The sequence below is a fragment of the Lineus longissimus genome, chromosome 18 (assembly GCF_910592395.1).
Source record: "Lineus longissimus chromosome 18, tnLinLong1.2, whole genome shotgun sequence".
NCBI lineage: Eukaryota > Metazoa > Nemertea > Pilidiophora > Heteronemertea > Lineidae > Lineus > Lineus longissimus.
Window position 1 is genome coordinate 8,020,124 of NC_088325.1, and position 15,595 is coordinate 8,035,718.

Below are 15,595 nucleotides of genomic sequence, written 5' to 3' on the forward strand. Positions count from 1 at the left end.
GCATACATTGGCATAGATGTCTTTTATCCTGAAATGTTCATTTTCGAGAATGTTCATAAGAAAAGTAAACTGTTAGTATGCACTGGCAACGTGCGGCGTGGCTGGGCACACTGGGAATGTGTGTTCTTTATTGGAATGGCAGGATGCACTGGTATCGTACATAGTTTTTGCTGAAATGCGTACTGGGAACGTACATAACACAGGTGGCACTCTAAATGTGTGTCCGATTGGTTGCACTCTGTGGATATTTACTAAACAGTTTTTTCGCTCCTCCAATGCCGTTTGCAGTACATCCTATTGACGTTGAGGTGATGACTGTATTCGTAATTGCACGCCTCCTTGAGGACGATATAGCTGGCGAGAAATGGTTAAACGATAATGTCAATGATGAAGAAAGTTCACGACGACAACGAGTAGAAGATAGTGACGACAAGGTAATACGGGCTGGCGATATATTCGAATATGAGTGGTAGCTACGAGTGGCACATGAGAATGTCTAATGCCTAAATACGATTATATAAGTCCACACAAGATTAATAATCACGAAAATTCTTTCGTGGCGGTTGGCAGCGAATGCATCCAGTGTTAATCCTTTATATAGGCGGGTGTACAATATATAGTCCTTATTATACTTCCATAGAGCGAATAAAAGATGAGTTCCTTATCCTCGAAATCCGTTTCCAAACATGTAGCATATAGGTTCAAAGTTTATTATATGATGAGACGATTTGCGATCACGGTCGATTCCTTAGCACTTCCGGTACTCTCTCACAGCTCTCAGATTACTTAATCACCAACCAACTTAAGTTTACACCAATAATAAAATTTTTTTTTTTTTTTTTTTTTTTTAAGGTTAAAATATTTTAAGGTTAAAATTTAGAGTCAAGATTAAGATGTCTTTTTTTTTTAAATTCAAGATCAATTGCAATTTCTTTCCCTCCCCGACTTAATCAGAGGCTTGGTTAGCAAGAGTTGGACACGTAGGGTAAATAGAATTTGGGTGAGGCAGCAGAGTCTCGCGCTCAGTGGTAGACGTTGTCAGAGGAACGGTCTTAGTTTTCAAAGTGGGATTGGCCTCAACAGCTGGTTTCATGGGCATTGGGCGTAAGAGTGAATTATGTGAAATGAACAATTTAGCAGAGTAATTATTGTCCAGCATTGACTGGAGTGCCTTTCCCTGCATCACGGGAACATTAGTTACTTGTGGCATTGGCACTGAAGCCTGGCCATTTGACCGGTCAACTTTGCAAGTGCTCCAATCGACTTCCAAGTATTTGCAAAGTCCACTAAAATTTGAAGTGAGTTGCATGCCGGAACAGCAAGCGTTCGTTTCCATGGAAAGGTTTCCAGGCATGGTATCCAGGGTCATTACGTCAAGCATAATAGATTGTTTACCATCAGCAAGTTCAAATAAGATTCGAGATTGGGCTTTAGCGCATGTAGACATTGTAACGCATGCCCTGAATTTAGTAGCAAGTTTGACAATCAGATACAGGAACGATGCGACTGAGCAGACAAGCAAAACATAAAGTATGATAGTGTCTGCATCCAATGTGAGTTTGACTTCATTGACCATGGGTGCCAGTGTGGCAAGTGTGTCTTCAAATGCAAACCGGTGAGTCATGTTTGATATGATAACATTTGCTTTGGTCAGTGGGAGAGCTTCCATCCCAGGAACTAAGGCCATAGCCCGTCTGGTCCTACAGAATGTAAATATTGAAATAGCAATTGCACATATACTCAACAGACTTGAAATTGAACCAATACCGAGCCAAGTTGTGGGTGATTCATGAAGCATTGTTTCTTCATTAGAGGCGATTATGGTACTGAGTTTGTCAGCTTTTGTTGCATAGACCTTAGCACTAGTTTTGGCGTGTTTAGCTAATACCTTGAAATCCATTGAAAGTTTCTTTTCATGAGCCGCAATACTGTCCCAATTATCTTTATGGGCAGTCATATCTGGTAATGTCAATTGATGGACCTTCCTGGTAGATTCCTGACCTGAGATTACTTTTATTGCTTCCTTTGGAAACAATGTGTGCAAGATTGCAAGACTAATTGGATGGGAATAAGTCAAGTTATGTGCGTGTGGTTGACAATTTGTAACCCTAGCTGGAAACTGGAAGGTTGTGGAACTCAAGTGATAGCCACAGGGTATCTTAACAATGCAAATTTTACAGCCAAGAATTGGTCGTGCGGGTTTATCATCTCTACTGAGAGACCAGGTGGCGTCTTTGCCACTTGCCAAGAAATACCCATCTCCCAAGTCCAATGCTCCCTCATAGAGATCAGCCACTCTGTAGAGGAGGTCGCAATGCTTGACAATGTTGTCAGCATCATCAAAGAAGAGGGCACTAGTACAGGAAGGAATGCTCCTGTGTCTAAGAGAACGAACCTGTGGACAGTGTTTTATCTCATTTCCACGCCATGTTGTAATGAAATTTGATGTCAGTTCAACATAATACTGACCATCCTCGCTAATACCCAAATATGGGGAATTTCCAGAAACCTCAGTGGTGTTGGAGCTTGTAGCATTTGTGGGAATTCTTAATGTTTCCACAGAGTAGAGGGTAAAATACCCTCTTGCTGCAGTCAATGGTATGTTCAACCCAATAAAAATATGACTATCAGTTTGCGTAAAGGTGATATCTTCAAGGTCATAATAAAATGCAGGTTGAGGGTTACTCGGCCTAAATAAGGGATAATCTGTTGTCAAGTGAGCTGAGACATCTGCTAGGATACTCCTCAGTTGCTTAGGAGGGCAAAGTTGCATGGGAAGCTTGCCCCTAAGGAGAGTGTGAACACCCTCAACCCATGAATTAATTTCTTGTTCCATGGTCATCAGATGGCGTTGGTAATTCAAAATGTGTCTAAGGGCTATACCAAATATGTCAAAATTATTCTGAAGCTCCGTGATGTTATTGGCTAGTGCCTGTTCATTTTTACCCAATATGCGGACTGACTGGTTAAATTTGAACTCAAGGTCCTGAAGAAATTTTCTGTTGGAGTGAACTGCAGCCATGGCATTCTGAAATCTATCCCCAGTTACACGCATAAACGAAGCCAGTTCTTTACCCTGGCGTTTAACTTGGTTGATGGTTATTTTGCCTAGAGATGTAATACTCTTAATTGATTTGCTCAGCATCTTAATGTCGTCCATAGTAGCAGTCCCAAAAAGTGATTTAGAGAACTGTCCTATAAAAATTGCTAGACCTCTTTTAACCCTTTCATCCCCGTGATACCTAACAGGAATCAATGACTTTATTAGTTGGATCTGTATTTTGATAGAGTTGATGGTGACTTCAGTGTCTGTGCTAATGTCGAGAGCTATATTTCGGACTAGTTCGCATGCCCTTAAGTTGGGAGGGCACTTTGGTACATTGATGTGCGGAGTCTTGAGATCTGGATAGGCAATTCCCATAGATGCGTGCCATGTGGAGTGGGAGTTAGCAATGCCCCCTAACTTATGGAATGCCACACCCCAGTTGGGGTAGACGACCGACGTCTTGGTTTCAAGTGAATCCAGTGCTCCGACAGGTGTGCTGAATACATGTAGAGTAAGCAGTACCATCAGCAACCATCCTGAAAATAGAAGTAACCTATTTTGAGGATGTTTTCTTGGTTGGCTTTTGCAAGTTTTCAAAGTCAGCGATCAGTTGCTTATTAAATATGTTCCGCGCTGGCTCATACGTATTGTGGTGGTGTGAAAAACCTGACCACTTAATCAAATAACGTTGTTCCCAATTTACAAGTTTAGAGCTAATGATCTTCTCAATGTCATAAGTGCGACCAATGTCAGGTTGGCCATCTCCAGAGTCAGAATCACCAGTACTAGGATCAAGATCGTCGTAGTCATCATCATCAGGATATGTAGAACACGCGGCAGTTGGCCGCTTGGGTGCAGCTTTAGTAACCCTATCCGTATAAGGTTTCAGTCTGTCAGCATGACAAGTGTTAGGCACTGGCTTGCCTGACAAATGTCTGAGTCTGTAGGTAGCGCTGTTAGGTAATATTTCATGAATTACCTATGGACCCTTAAAGAAACTCGTGAATTTCTTAGATAGGCCTGGTTTTATCCTTGGTACTTTCATGAGCACTTTATCTCCAATCTGGAACGATGGTTTCTGTGCTTTGACATCATGCCTAGATTTCATTTTGACCTGCGCCTTCACAACATTTTCTTTTGCCTCCTTGTGGATGACCTTAAATTTGTCAATTATCTCAGACAAGTATTCATGTGGGCCGGAATAGCCATCAGCTTGTTTCAGTAATGCTGTGTCCAAGGGAAGGCGTGCCTGCCTGCCATACAGCAATTCAAATGGACTGAACTTAGTGCTTTCCTGAGTTGATATTCTGTATGCAAACAAAACAGCAGGGATGTAAACATTCCAATTTTTCTGGTGCGAATTTGTGTACATGGATAACATTTGAACAAGGGAGCCATTTAAACGCTCGACAAGGCCGTCGGTACATGGGTGGTAAGAGCTAGTTCTTAACCTATCGATTGTCGATAATCTGCAGACCTCAGTGACAAGTGCAGAAGTGAAGTTTGACCCCAAATCGGAAAGCAATGTTTCTGGAGCTCCATGCCTTGGGATTATTTCATCAACAATCAGTTTGGCAATGGTTGTGGCTTCAATATTCTTGGTAGCAAAAGCTTCAGGCCATCGAGTGAGGTAATCGGAGAAGACAACAATGTATCTATCGCCTGTGCCTTTGCACTTGGGCATTGGACCGACACAATCAACTGCAAGTCTTTGGAACGGTCTAACAGCTGGTGGTATTGGAGTTTGTGGCGCTTTGTGCCTATTTCTAGGAATTTTCTTCTTGTGGCATTTCACACAAGTTTTGACATAGTGCTGAATATCGGAGTAGATGTTTTCCCAATAATACCTGTTCCTAATCAAGTCATATGTCCTAGCTAAACCTACATGGGCACCTGTGACGTCATGAGTTTCTCTCATAATGTCGTTTTGAATACATTGTGGTGCTACAAGTTGTAAGTTGTCATTGGTCTTAGCTTTCCCCTTCTGCTTAATTCTGTACAGGAGTCCATCGACAATGGTGTAGAAGTCAGCAGTGAGTGCAATTTGCCTAGCCAATTTATCATCATCTGGAAGGGTCTTGTCTGTCAGAAAGGAGATGTACTGGGAACAAAACTTATCGGTTAGCTGAGCTGTCATCATATCAAAACGGTCTTCGATGAGATTGATTCTTGTGGGAATCGTTGACGGTCTAGGATCAAACTTAGGCTTTTCATCAGTCATTCTAGAGAGCCCATCAGCATTGGTATGCTGGGCGCCTGGTTTGTGAATTACATCAAAATCCAAATCTTGGAGTTTGAGACTCCATCTTGCAAGTTTCCCCGAAGGATCCTTCAATGAAAGGACCCAACGCAAGGAGTTATGATTGGTGATGAGAGTAAATTTCTGACCAAAGATGTATGGCCTAAAGACCTTGCATGCAAACAGGATTCCCAATAATTCCCTTTCTGTGGTTGAATAGCGACTCTCTGCACCATTGAGTGACTTTGCAGCATAGCTGATGACACGTTCTTTGCCATCATAATTCTGACAGAGAATTGCACCTAACCCAACATCAGATGCATCAACCCGTATGATGAATTTCTTTGTAAAATCAGGATAGGCCAAGATTGGTTCATTCAAAAGGCATTGTTGGAGTGTCCGAAATGCTTTTTCACAGTCTGGTGACCACTCAAATTTGGTACTTTTCTTCAGCAGTCGGTTAAGAGGTGCTGCAATTTCTGCATAGCCCTTTATCCAGCGTCTGTAGTAGTTTGTTATACCTAACCAAGATCTCAACATTTTGACTGATATTATCTTAGGGAACTCTGCAATGGCTTTAACCTTACCAGGGTCAGGACGTATTCCATCAGCAGATACCAAGAAGCCTAGATATTTGACTGACTCTAAAGCAAAGAAGCATTTTGATGGTTTCAGAGTGAGTCCTGCTTCACGCAGTTTTGCAAAGATCTGAGACAGGTGATTGAGATGCTCCTCAAAATTTGATGAAAATACCAGGATATCATCAATATAGATGAGAATGTGATTTGCACAAGGCAGTCCCATGAGCAACTGCTCCATAGATCTCTGAAAGAAGGTGGGAGCGCAAGTAAGGCCAAAACTGACCGTCTCAAACTCCCAAAATCCAGAGCTGACCGAAGAAAAGGCAGATTTTGGCGTCGAAAGTTCGTCAAGCTCAAATTGATGATACGAGCTACGGAGATCAAGGCTACTGAAGTACTTAGGTTTTGCAGCTCCCAATGATTGGATGGTGTTGGTAATTAACCCCTTCGCTACCAAGGCAAGTGGCATGCCCTGTACCGAGATATTTTACCAGTTTTATGCCTAATGGCGTATGAATACTTAAAAAAATTGTAGCTCCTTTACTATTCATCATAGACTAATAAAACCATACATTTTTGTAAAGCTGATTACCTTGGCTATCGATTGGTGTTGTTTCCTGGTATCAATTGGGTAAGAGGTGATCAATAATCAATTATGATCAATACTTTTTGATTGATTATGCTAAATTTATTGATTTTCTGATTTGAACAAGTATAAAACTGTAATTGATGAACTTACAAGCTATAAATGATATGCAGAACTCGTTGCTAAACTTTGGCTATTGTCTATCACTGATATTGATTGATTACCGATATTGATTGATAAAAAAAAAACATGATATTTTCGACGTTTTTCAACAGAGTTTTTTCAATGAATTAGGATCATTACAAAGCATCATGATGATTGACCTACAATATACTGTTCACTGATTCATCAGTAATCAATAGCCTATTGGTTATTGATTATCTATCGATTATTGATTGATCAGTGATCATTCATAAAAACCCCAAAGTCGGTGGTGTCAGCAGATTCTTCCTCACCCCCACCCTCATCTTGACTATTGCCACTATTCACATACTCTTGCGAGTCCTCCAGTATCATAGAAACCGCCGTAGCCAAGTCAACACGCCCACGTTTCGCCATGTTATTCACAATACAATGCGGTATCTGTGGCAGTAATACCGCCAATTTATATGCTAATCGCTTCGTGTGTAGTAACGGCAAACACATGCCAATCTAACCACAGCGCCATCTTAGAACGATGAATGAAACTAAATATAGTCTGCTACAGACACCAGAGACATCAATACACCGTGCAATAGTGTCTAACGTGTACCGGGAGTTCTATACTAAAACGTTGGTAGAGGGACGATATATCGTCCCTACTAGGTATACGGGAGACAAATTATAGGGACGACATATCGTCCCTACTAGGTACGCAAGGGGTTAAAGGCAGGCTGAAGGAATCTCGCACTGTGACGGAGTTAAGTTTTCGGTAATCTATACAAAAACGATAATTATCAGGACCATTAGGGTCAGGACTAGGGTCCTTCTTCTTTACCAAGATCACAGGCGAACTCCAAGGTGACTGAGAAGGTCTAATGATCTTCTGGTCTAACATTTTCTTTACATGAGCGTCAATGATCTTTTCCTGAACTGGGCCGGTGTTGTACAGTCTTTGCCTAATAGGTGGTGCTGTAGCTTAGAAAAAGATGTCCTGCCTATGTCAGCATCAGTGTTAGCAAACACATCCCTATATTCAGACAATAACTCTTTAAGTTGTTCTTTCTGAGGTGCAGTTATGTTTGCCTTAGACAAGTCAACTTTCGGAGGTTCTCTTTCTTTCTTAGCTCTGAGTTTTACATTAGACCCTTCTTTTGCTTGTTTTAGCTTGTATGCTCTGGAGGTAGGCTTATTCAAGTTATTGATGTGATGGATTGCAGGTTCAGCTTCATTGAAACTATCTTCATTTTCTAAGACAGAGACAACATCAACTGGCTGTTGAGACAAATAGCCTAAGTTACTACATCTGTAAATGGTTACAGGGGTGTTGTTTGGATTCATCAGTAGACATGGTACTTTACCATTGTCCACTTTGGCCAACACTTTTGCAGCTAACACTTCATAGCGTGAATACAAATTTTCATTTGGTAAGATCAAACCTTCATGGCCATCAGAACAGTCAGGTGTGTCAATGGAAGCCTGTATTACCATCTGTGAACGAGGTGGAAGTTTAACTGTAGTAGAAGCAGTAAGTTTGAAACAGTCTGAGATATTCCTTCTGTCTAGCAATGGAATTGGAATCATGCCAGGAATAGTCAAAGTGTGATCATGAAAACTAATCAAGCTTTTGGTTTGTCCCAAGAAATCTGCCCCTAGAATGATAACTGCAGTCAATGGATCAGCCACAAATACTTCATGGCTGACTCTTTGGTTCTCCAAGTCTAGTCCAAGTGTAACTTTTCCTAAGATTGTGATGTCTGAGCCATTTGCTGATTTTGCAATTCTGAGTTCGGTATGCCTAAGTTGTTGTGACCTAAGTGATGTGAAATTGTCATACACTCTCTTACTACATGAGCTGATGCTGGCACCAGTATCAACAAGTATCAGTACACTAACTCCATCTAGTTTGCATCTAATTGAGTTGGAAACAGTTGACAATACAACAGGAATGTTCTGGTTCTGAGTCCCTTGAGCTAATTCATAATCATTTTGGTTACTAGAGTAAGTGATTTCAGGTGAACAGTTTGACAACATTCTGGGTTCAAGACAGTCAGTTTCATCATAATTCACAGCCTCAAACAATTCTAATACCTGACGCTGTGCTTCCGTCAGCGGACTATTTATATCTTCCTGGAAGTTACCCTGACCTCCAGTCTTCTTGTTTATGTCTGTATGCAAATCCTTTACTCTAAAATCAATACCAACGATTGACTGACCATTGCCTTGTGCCGTATTGTTTGCACAGCTCTTAATATCAACAACCCTATGTTCTGAGTTGGCCACAGAGTTTCCAATAGTACACAATTCATACAGTTGTGGACTCGACGACTTATTCTCACTTAACCAATTCCTCTGTGGCTCTCCCTGTGGAGCAGATTCCTCCTTACGTGGGAAGAATGCAGGGGCCCCTGGATCCAAGTTCATATTACCTTCCTTGGACAAATATTCATTCAATGCATCTTTATTTCGCAAATTCTCATGATAACCATGGTCATTTACCACAGTTGGAGTGAGGGATGCATCACCCTCGCAGACCTCTTGGTCCATACCATTCATAGACAATATTTCATCAATGCTCCACAGGGTCTGTATCTCTTTAGATACAGATGGCAATGGATTTGTACTACACAGATTTGCCTGGCTGACCACATCAGGAGAAGTATCCCTCCTGTCTTTAACATATGACACATAATTACTTAATTCATCCACTGACTGGTGGGGCTGAATAAACCCAAACTGCTGTAGTCTAACTGGTGAGTTCTGTTCACACATCGTTTTAACAAGTTCACAATTTCTATCGCGACTAGTTTTGTCAAAGAAAGATTCAATCTCACTCACACTAGACCATTCTGTTTGGTGTTCAAAAGGTTTGTTACCCTGCCCGAACGGAGCCCCTAAAAGTGTTCGAGCAGTGTCTAGTTTTCCGACCTCATGCCCTTGTGACAATCTCTAGAAACATGGCCCGGTTGCCTGCATTTGAAGCACAGACCATTCTGAATACAGTATGCCTTGGTACGGCAGTCAGTGTCGACATGGCCACTGCGCTTACAAAATCTGCAGGTCCGTGGACCCATAGATGAAAAATCGCGCTGTTGCCCAGAATTTCGAGGGAATGTATTTCTATTTTGGAAACTATTCCTGTGATCAAAAGTAGATGGTGTTCTTGGGCAAAACTTCAAGGATTTCACTTCCTTCTGAAGTGAGGAGATTGCATTGACAAGCGTGTCAATGCAAGCCTCAGACTCTGTTGCAATAGTATTGACAGCTGCAGGTGCTCTATCAATTTGGCCTACTGATTCCCCTAATCGGGCATATAAAATTGCTTCATCGATTGTGGTTGGATTTTTTGCTATCACAAATGCTTTGAGTTTAGGTGATAAACCGTGGATGAAAGGGTTCAACCTTTCAGCCGGTGTCTTGCCAAGTTTGGCACAGCGAGCGGTTATGTCTTCTAGAAATGTTTTGAGTGGTTCGTTTGGACCCATTTTTCTACTTAGTAAGTTTTGCTCATCAACCCACCTTAAGTTGGCAGTATCATATTTATCTCTAAGAGCCTGTGTGAGAGCAGCGTAGGTCGCTTTCTTGCGTTCGGGGAGATTTGAGTAGAAATCCCAAGCCATGCCAATCAAGGCAAGGGGAATAGCTGCGGGTTTCTTAGTGTCCTTGCAACGCTGGAAGTCGCAATAAAAGTTAGATTTTGCTAACCACTCAGAAAAATTTTCGCCAACCCTGCCTTGAAAGAGTGGGGGCCGTGCGGACGTCATCTGCTCTGGCTGTTCTCTGTCCTGTAGGGCATTGATTCCTCTCAAAATGTCGACCAATCGCGGGTCACCCTGTGCACCTCGAGCTGGGGTTCCTGGTCCAACGGCTCCTTCATCCTCCTTTCTGTCAGTGGTTTCTTCCCCAGTGCGGGTAATAACATTGACTTCCATCTTGAATATTGAACTTGTGAGTTCGGCTTCTCCAACTTGAATACCCGGCGTCTCCACCAGTGTTACGGGATCTTGTTTACGAGTTTTGACTTGTTGGAGAATTGCTGAGTTGGGAGACTAGCTTAGCAGGAGAGAGGCTTCTTGTCTTTTAAACTTTTATTTGATAGATGATCGAATATGGTACAGAGGATGTTGTTTCTATGAAGTCATCTGCCGGTCTCTCTCGAGGGAAGGAGACCCCTAGACTTTTAAATAATTCTTGTTGATGTTACAATGTTCCCTAGACGACGGTGATATTCCACTCTGGTGCAAGTGACGTGGCCGGCCCACGAAACGGGCTTAATTGGTATATGTCACGTCATCTTGCATCACTTGGTCAAGGTATCAACATCGCCTCCCTCGATAAAGTATCTAAACCCGATAACCTCACGTACTACAAACAATTCTGAGAGTAAAATCACACACCTTATTTATCTTGCCATTTCTGTCCCCCTGTTGCTACAACAGTATAATAACAATTTAGCTTGCTTTCGTCATAATAATTAGCCCCTAAACATTAAAATCCAACATTCGTTTTAAAGGTGATTTATAAAATTTAATTGTTAACAGCTTAACTCCGTATCACTGATTTCAGGTAGGAATCAGTCACTTGAGGCTGTTTTATACCATTGGGCATGATTGTCTCTTAGACTTCTATGGTTTCTGCGTAGATCTTACATTATTGTTATCAGTGTTAAAATTATAACCCCAAATCTTATTTATAATAACATCCATTAACCCTCTCCATTTGAACCATTCGGTTGCTTTTAGTCCCAGTGATTTAAAAGTTGTCACTGTTTTGTCTGGTCTTAGTAAATCTGAAATATAATTTATCCCTACTTCCTTCCAATGTTTATGAAAGATCATTCTTTGGTTAATTTTGATTAATTTATTGTACCATAAATTGCCTTCCAATGTTTATAAAAGATCATTCTCTGATTAATTTTTATTAATTTATTGTACCATAAATTTCCTTCCAATGTTTATAAAAGATCATTCTTTGATTAATTTTGATCTATTGTACCTTAAATATGTTTTTTTTCCGAGCCACGTGCTTGCAGGCGCTGCCTCCTTTGCCTTAGTGAACCAATCATATAACATCTTATATTGTAGCATGTGATGTATGTTTTACCAGACTATTATGTGGAAATATTGTCCTTTGCTGGATTGGGGGTACGGTTCACTTGAATAAGACAGATGTAAACAATGCAAGTTTGATAAAAGAAGCAATTACAATGTTAACCCGTTGACACGAAGGTGGCAGCACCATACTGTAGTGACTCTTAAAGGGGCAATAGGGATAACACTACATCTCCCTTTCTAAACTGTCTATGTTAGAACTGAACATTCGTGCACTTTGATGTGGCTTGAAACACGTTGAAAAGAAAAGTCTGACTGATATTAGACATCTGAACATAATACATGAAAGTCCATACTTTTAGTTTCAACCAGAAATACTGAATTTAGGACTTAACCTGGACATGCGTCATAGAGGTTACATAACGCTGTGCAAACTGAAATTTGGTTGATTGAAATATAGCGTCAAAGGCTTTAAGATGCTTTCGCAGTTTACAAATCCAAGCGATCTACTGGTTTCACCAGTCCGGTTGATCTCCTAATGTCGCTATCGGTCACCTGTAGCTGATTACAGGTAGGCATCAGTCACTTGAGGCTGATTTATACCGTTGGGCATGATTGTCTCTTAGACTTCTACGGTTTCTGCGTAGATCTTACATTATTGTTACCAGTGTTAAAATCATAACCCCAAATCTTATTTATAATAAAATCCATTAACTCTCTCCATTTGAACCATTCGGTTGCTTCTAGTGATTCAAAAGGTATCACTGTTTTGTCTGGTCTTATTAAATCTGAAATATAATCTATCCCTACTTCCTTCCAATGTTTATAAAACATCATTCTTTGATTAATTTTGATTAATTTATTGTACCATAAATTTTCTTCCAATGTTTATAAAAGATCATTCTTTGATTTAATGTCAGGTCAGGTTAGCTACCTGACACTGGTAACCTGTAAGCCAGTGCCACCTGTCTCAGGTGGGTGACTAGTCACCCAGGGCGGATGAGCTCATCTTGAGCCAACGGCCATCTAGTTCTCCACTAGCATAGCCTAGTGGAAACTAGACACCCAGGCGACCAGACACACAAGTGACTAGTCACCTTGGGCAGTGGAGAAAGTTCTCCAGGGGTGACTGGCCTCCTAAGCCTTGGCCAGCAACTAGTCTAGGAGATGGAAAACTCTGATATAAAACCCGGGCAGATACCGCTCGAACAGCCTTAGCTGGCAAGGCATCTAGGAGAAGGAACACTCCAAAAAACTAACCCGGGGAGATGTCACTCGTTAGCCTTGGCAGGCAAGAATCTAAAGCAGACAGGTGGAGCCCGAGAGCCCTGACAGGCAGTCCACCTAAGGGTAGAGGAACCCCATACGAAGCCTAACCACCGAAGACGGAGGACACTAGCCGACACGGCGTGGGAGAAATCGGGTGTCCACGCGTAGCAGATAATAACCATGCAACAAACCTTAGATCGATGTGGTGTCGTCATTATGGGTAAATGCCAGGTAACGCCGATGCCGGGCCTCCAGTCTCGAGGGGGCCCAGCACCAGCTACTGGCACCTCTGTACCTCCCAATGTGACTGGGGGAGGGCAGAGTAAAGCTGCTAGTCACAAGATGAAAATCATGCAATGGAATGCAGAAGGAGTACGACGTAAGAAAAGCGAACTCCAACACTTCCTCAAGGCCCACGAAGTCGATGTATGCTGCATCCAAGAAACCTTTCTCAACAGTGCACACCGGTTCTCTATCAGAGGATATGAATCCTACAGACAGGACAGAGAAAATCGCCCAAAGGGAGGGGTGCTTACACTTGTGAGAAACCACATCGTGTCAGCAGAAACTAGAAGATCAGGAACAGCAGAAACCGAGTCGCTGACTGTAAGTCTAATCCTACCAAAGGATAACTTTACAGTATGTAATCTTTACTCTCCAACTGACAAAGCAATGCTGAACGACATATCACCAGACTCAGAGGACCGGATCACTGTCGGAGACTTCAATAGCCACTCACCAAGTTGGGGATACCAGGACCTAGACTCAAAGGGTGAGGAGGTAGAACAGTGGATAACAGACAACCAGTTGGTCCTCATAAACCAGCCAGACAATGAACCGACCTTCTACTCAAGAGCCTGGAGATCGACTAGCAGCCCTGACCTAGCCATAGCGACAGACAAGATACAGAAAATCACCCAAAGGGAAGTCTGCGAGCAGTTAGGTGGTAGCGATCACAAACCTATCATCTTGACCATAGGCAAACCAGCAAAGCCAGAAAACCAGTATCTGCCGCCCAGCTGGAACTACAGGAAGGCCAACTGGCCTCTCTTCAAAACACTGACCAACAGGACAACACAGTCTCTCATACTCTCAAAGCGAAACGTTGACAGAAATGCAGCTGTCTTTAACTCCGCCATACTTGAAGCAGCAAAGCTTTCAATACCACGAGGGAGACGTAAGGACTACAAGCTGTATTGGAGTACTGCTCTGGACAACCTACACAAGCAACTGTGTGAAGCAAGAGAGATAATGGAGAATCACCCATCAGACCAAAATGTCGCCAAACAAAACCAAGCTAAAGCACTTTTCAACCGGGAAATGTTGCAGCAAATGCGCACTAGCTGGAGTGAGAAAACTGCTTCCCTAAACATGAAGAAAGACTCACAAAACTTTGGCAACTAACCAAAACTCTGAACGATGACAACTGGAAAAGAGCCAAAATCACTCTACAAACTGAGCGAGGCCTAGTGACTGGTAAAGCAGTTGCAAACGCCCTCGCTCACAGCTATCAACAGGAGAGTGAAACCAAAGTCACCAGGGAGAGAAAAAAAGAGGTGAGAGAGAAAATGCATGACTGAATCCATTTCCCTCTAAGAACTGGAATCAGCCCCAGGAAAACTAAAGATGAAGAAAGCCCCAGGCCCTGATGAGATTACCAATGAGATGCTAAAAAACCTCGGATCTGGAGCCAAGAATGTACTCCTCCAGATATTCAATCACAGCTGGAAGACTGGTCGAGTACCAACCAAATGGAAAGCGGCCAACATCACTCCTATACACAAGAAAGGCAAAGACAAGAAAAGCCCGAAGAGCTACAGACCTATAAGCCTACTTAGTTGTGTCGGTAAGCTGATGGAGCGAATCGTCAACAGAAGACTTATTTGGTATCTAGAGAGCAAATCACTCCTTAACCACACCCAGTCTGGATACAGGCAACACAAAAGCACTGAAGACCAGCTCGCCTACCTAGCACAAGACATCGAAAATGCCTTCCAGGAGAAGAAACATGTCATTGCTGTCTTCTTCGATCTTTCGAATTCTTTTGACCAGGTCTGGAAAGAAGGGCTTCTCCTGAAGTTACTCAAGATAGGAATCCAAGGGAAAATCCACAACTGGCTACAAAAATTCCTTCACAACCGGCAGCGCAAGAGTGAAAATTGATGGTACCACCAGCAACCTCGTGAATTTGAGAGAAGGCGTTCCACAAGGAGGAGGTATCTCACCCACCCTCTTTTTGGTGTACATCGATACCATCACAGAATCCTTTGAAGAACACATTGGCAACACACTCCATGCAGACGACCTTGCAGCTTGGACTGCCTGCCGATATGTATCAACAGCCATGAAGAGGTCTCAGACCATGGTAAACCAAGTGAAACTCTGGCGAAAAAGTTGTTCGTTGATGTCAACATTGCTAAGATGGCCAGCATCCTTTTCTCATTATCAACGAAGAAGGAAGAAATCAACCTTCACATCGGAACACAACCAATACCCCAAGTGGAATCAACTGTCTTCCTAGGAGGAACCAGAGACAAGCGCCTGACATGGAACCCACACATCCAAGCAATCCAGGAAAAGGCTATCAAGAAATTATCACTGATGAAAAAGCTGGCAGGAACGACTTGGGGAGCCACGACCAAAATCCTCAGACAAGTATATATAGGGGCAGTAAGACCAATCATG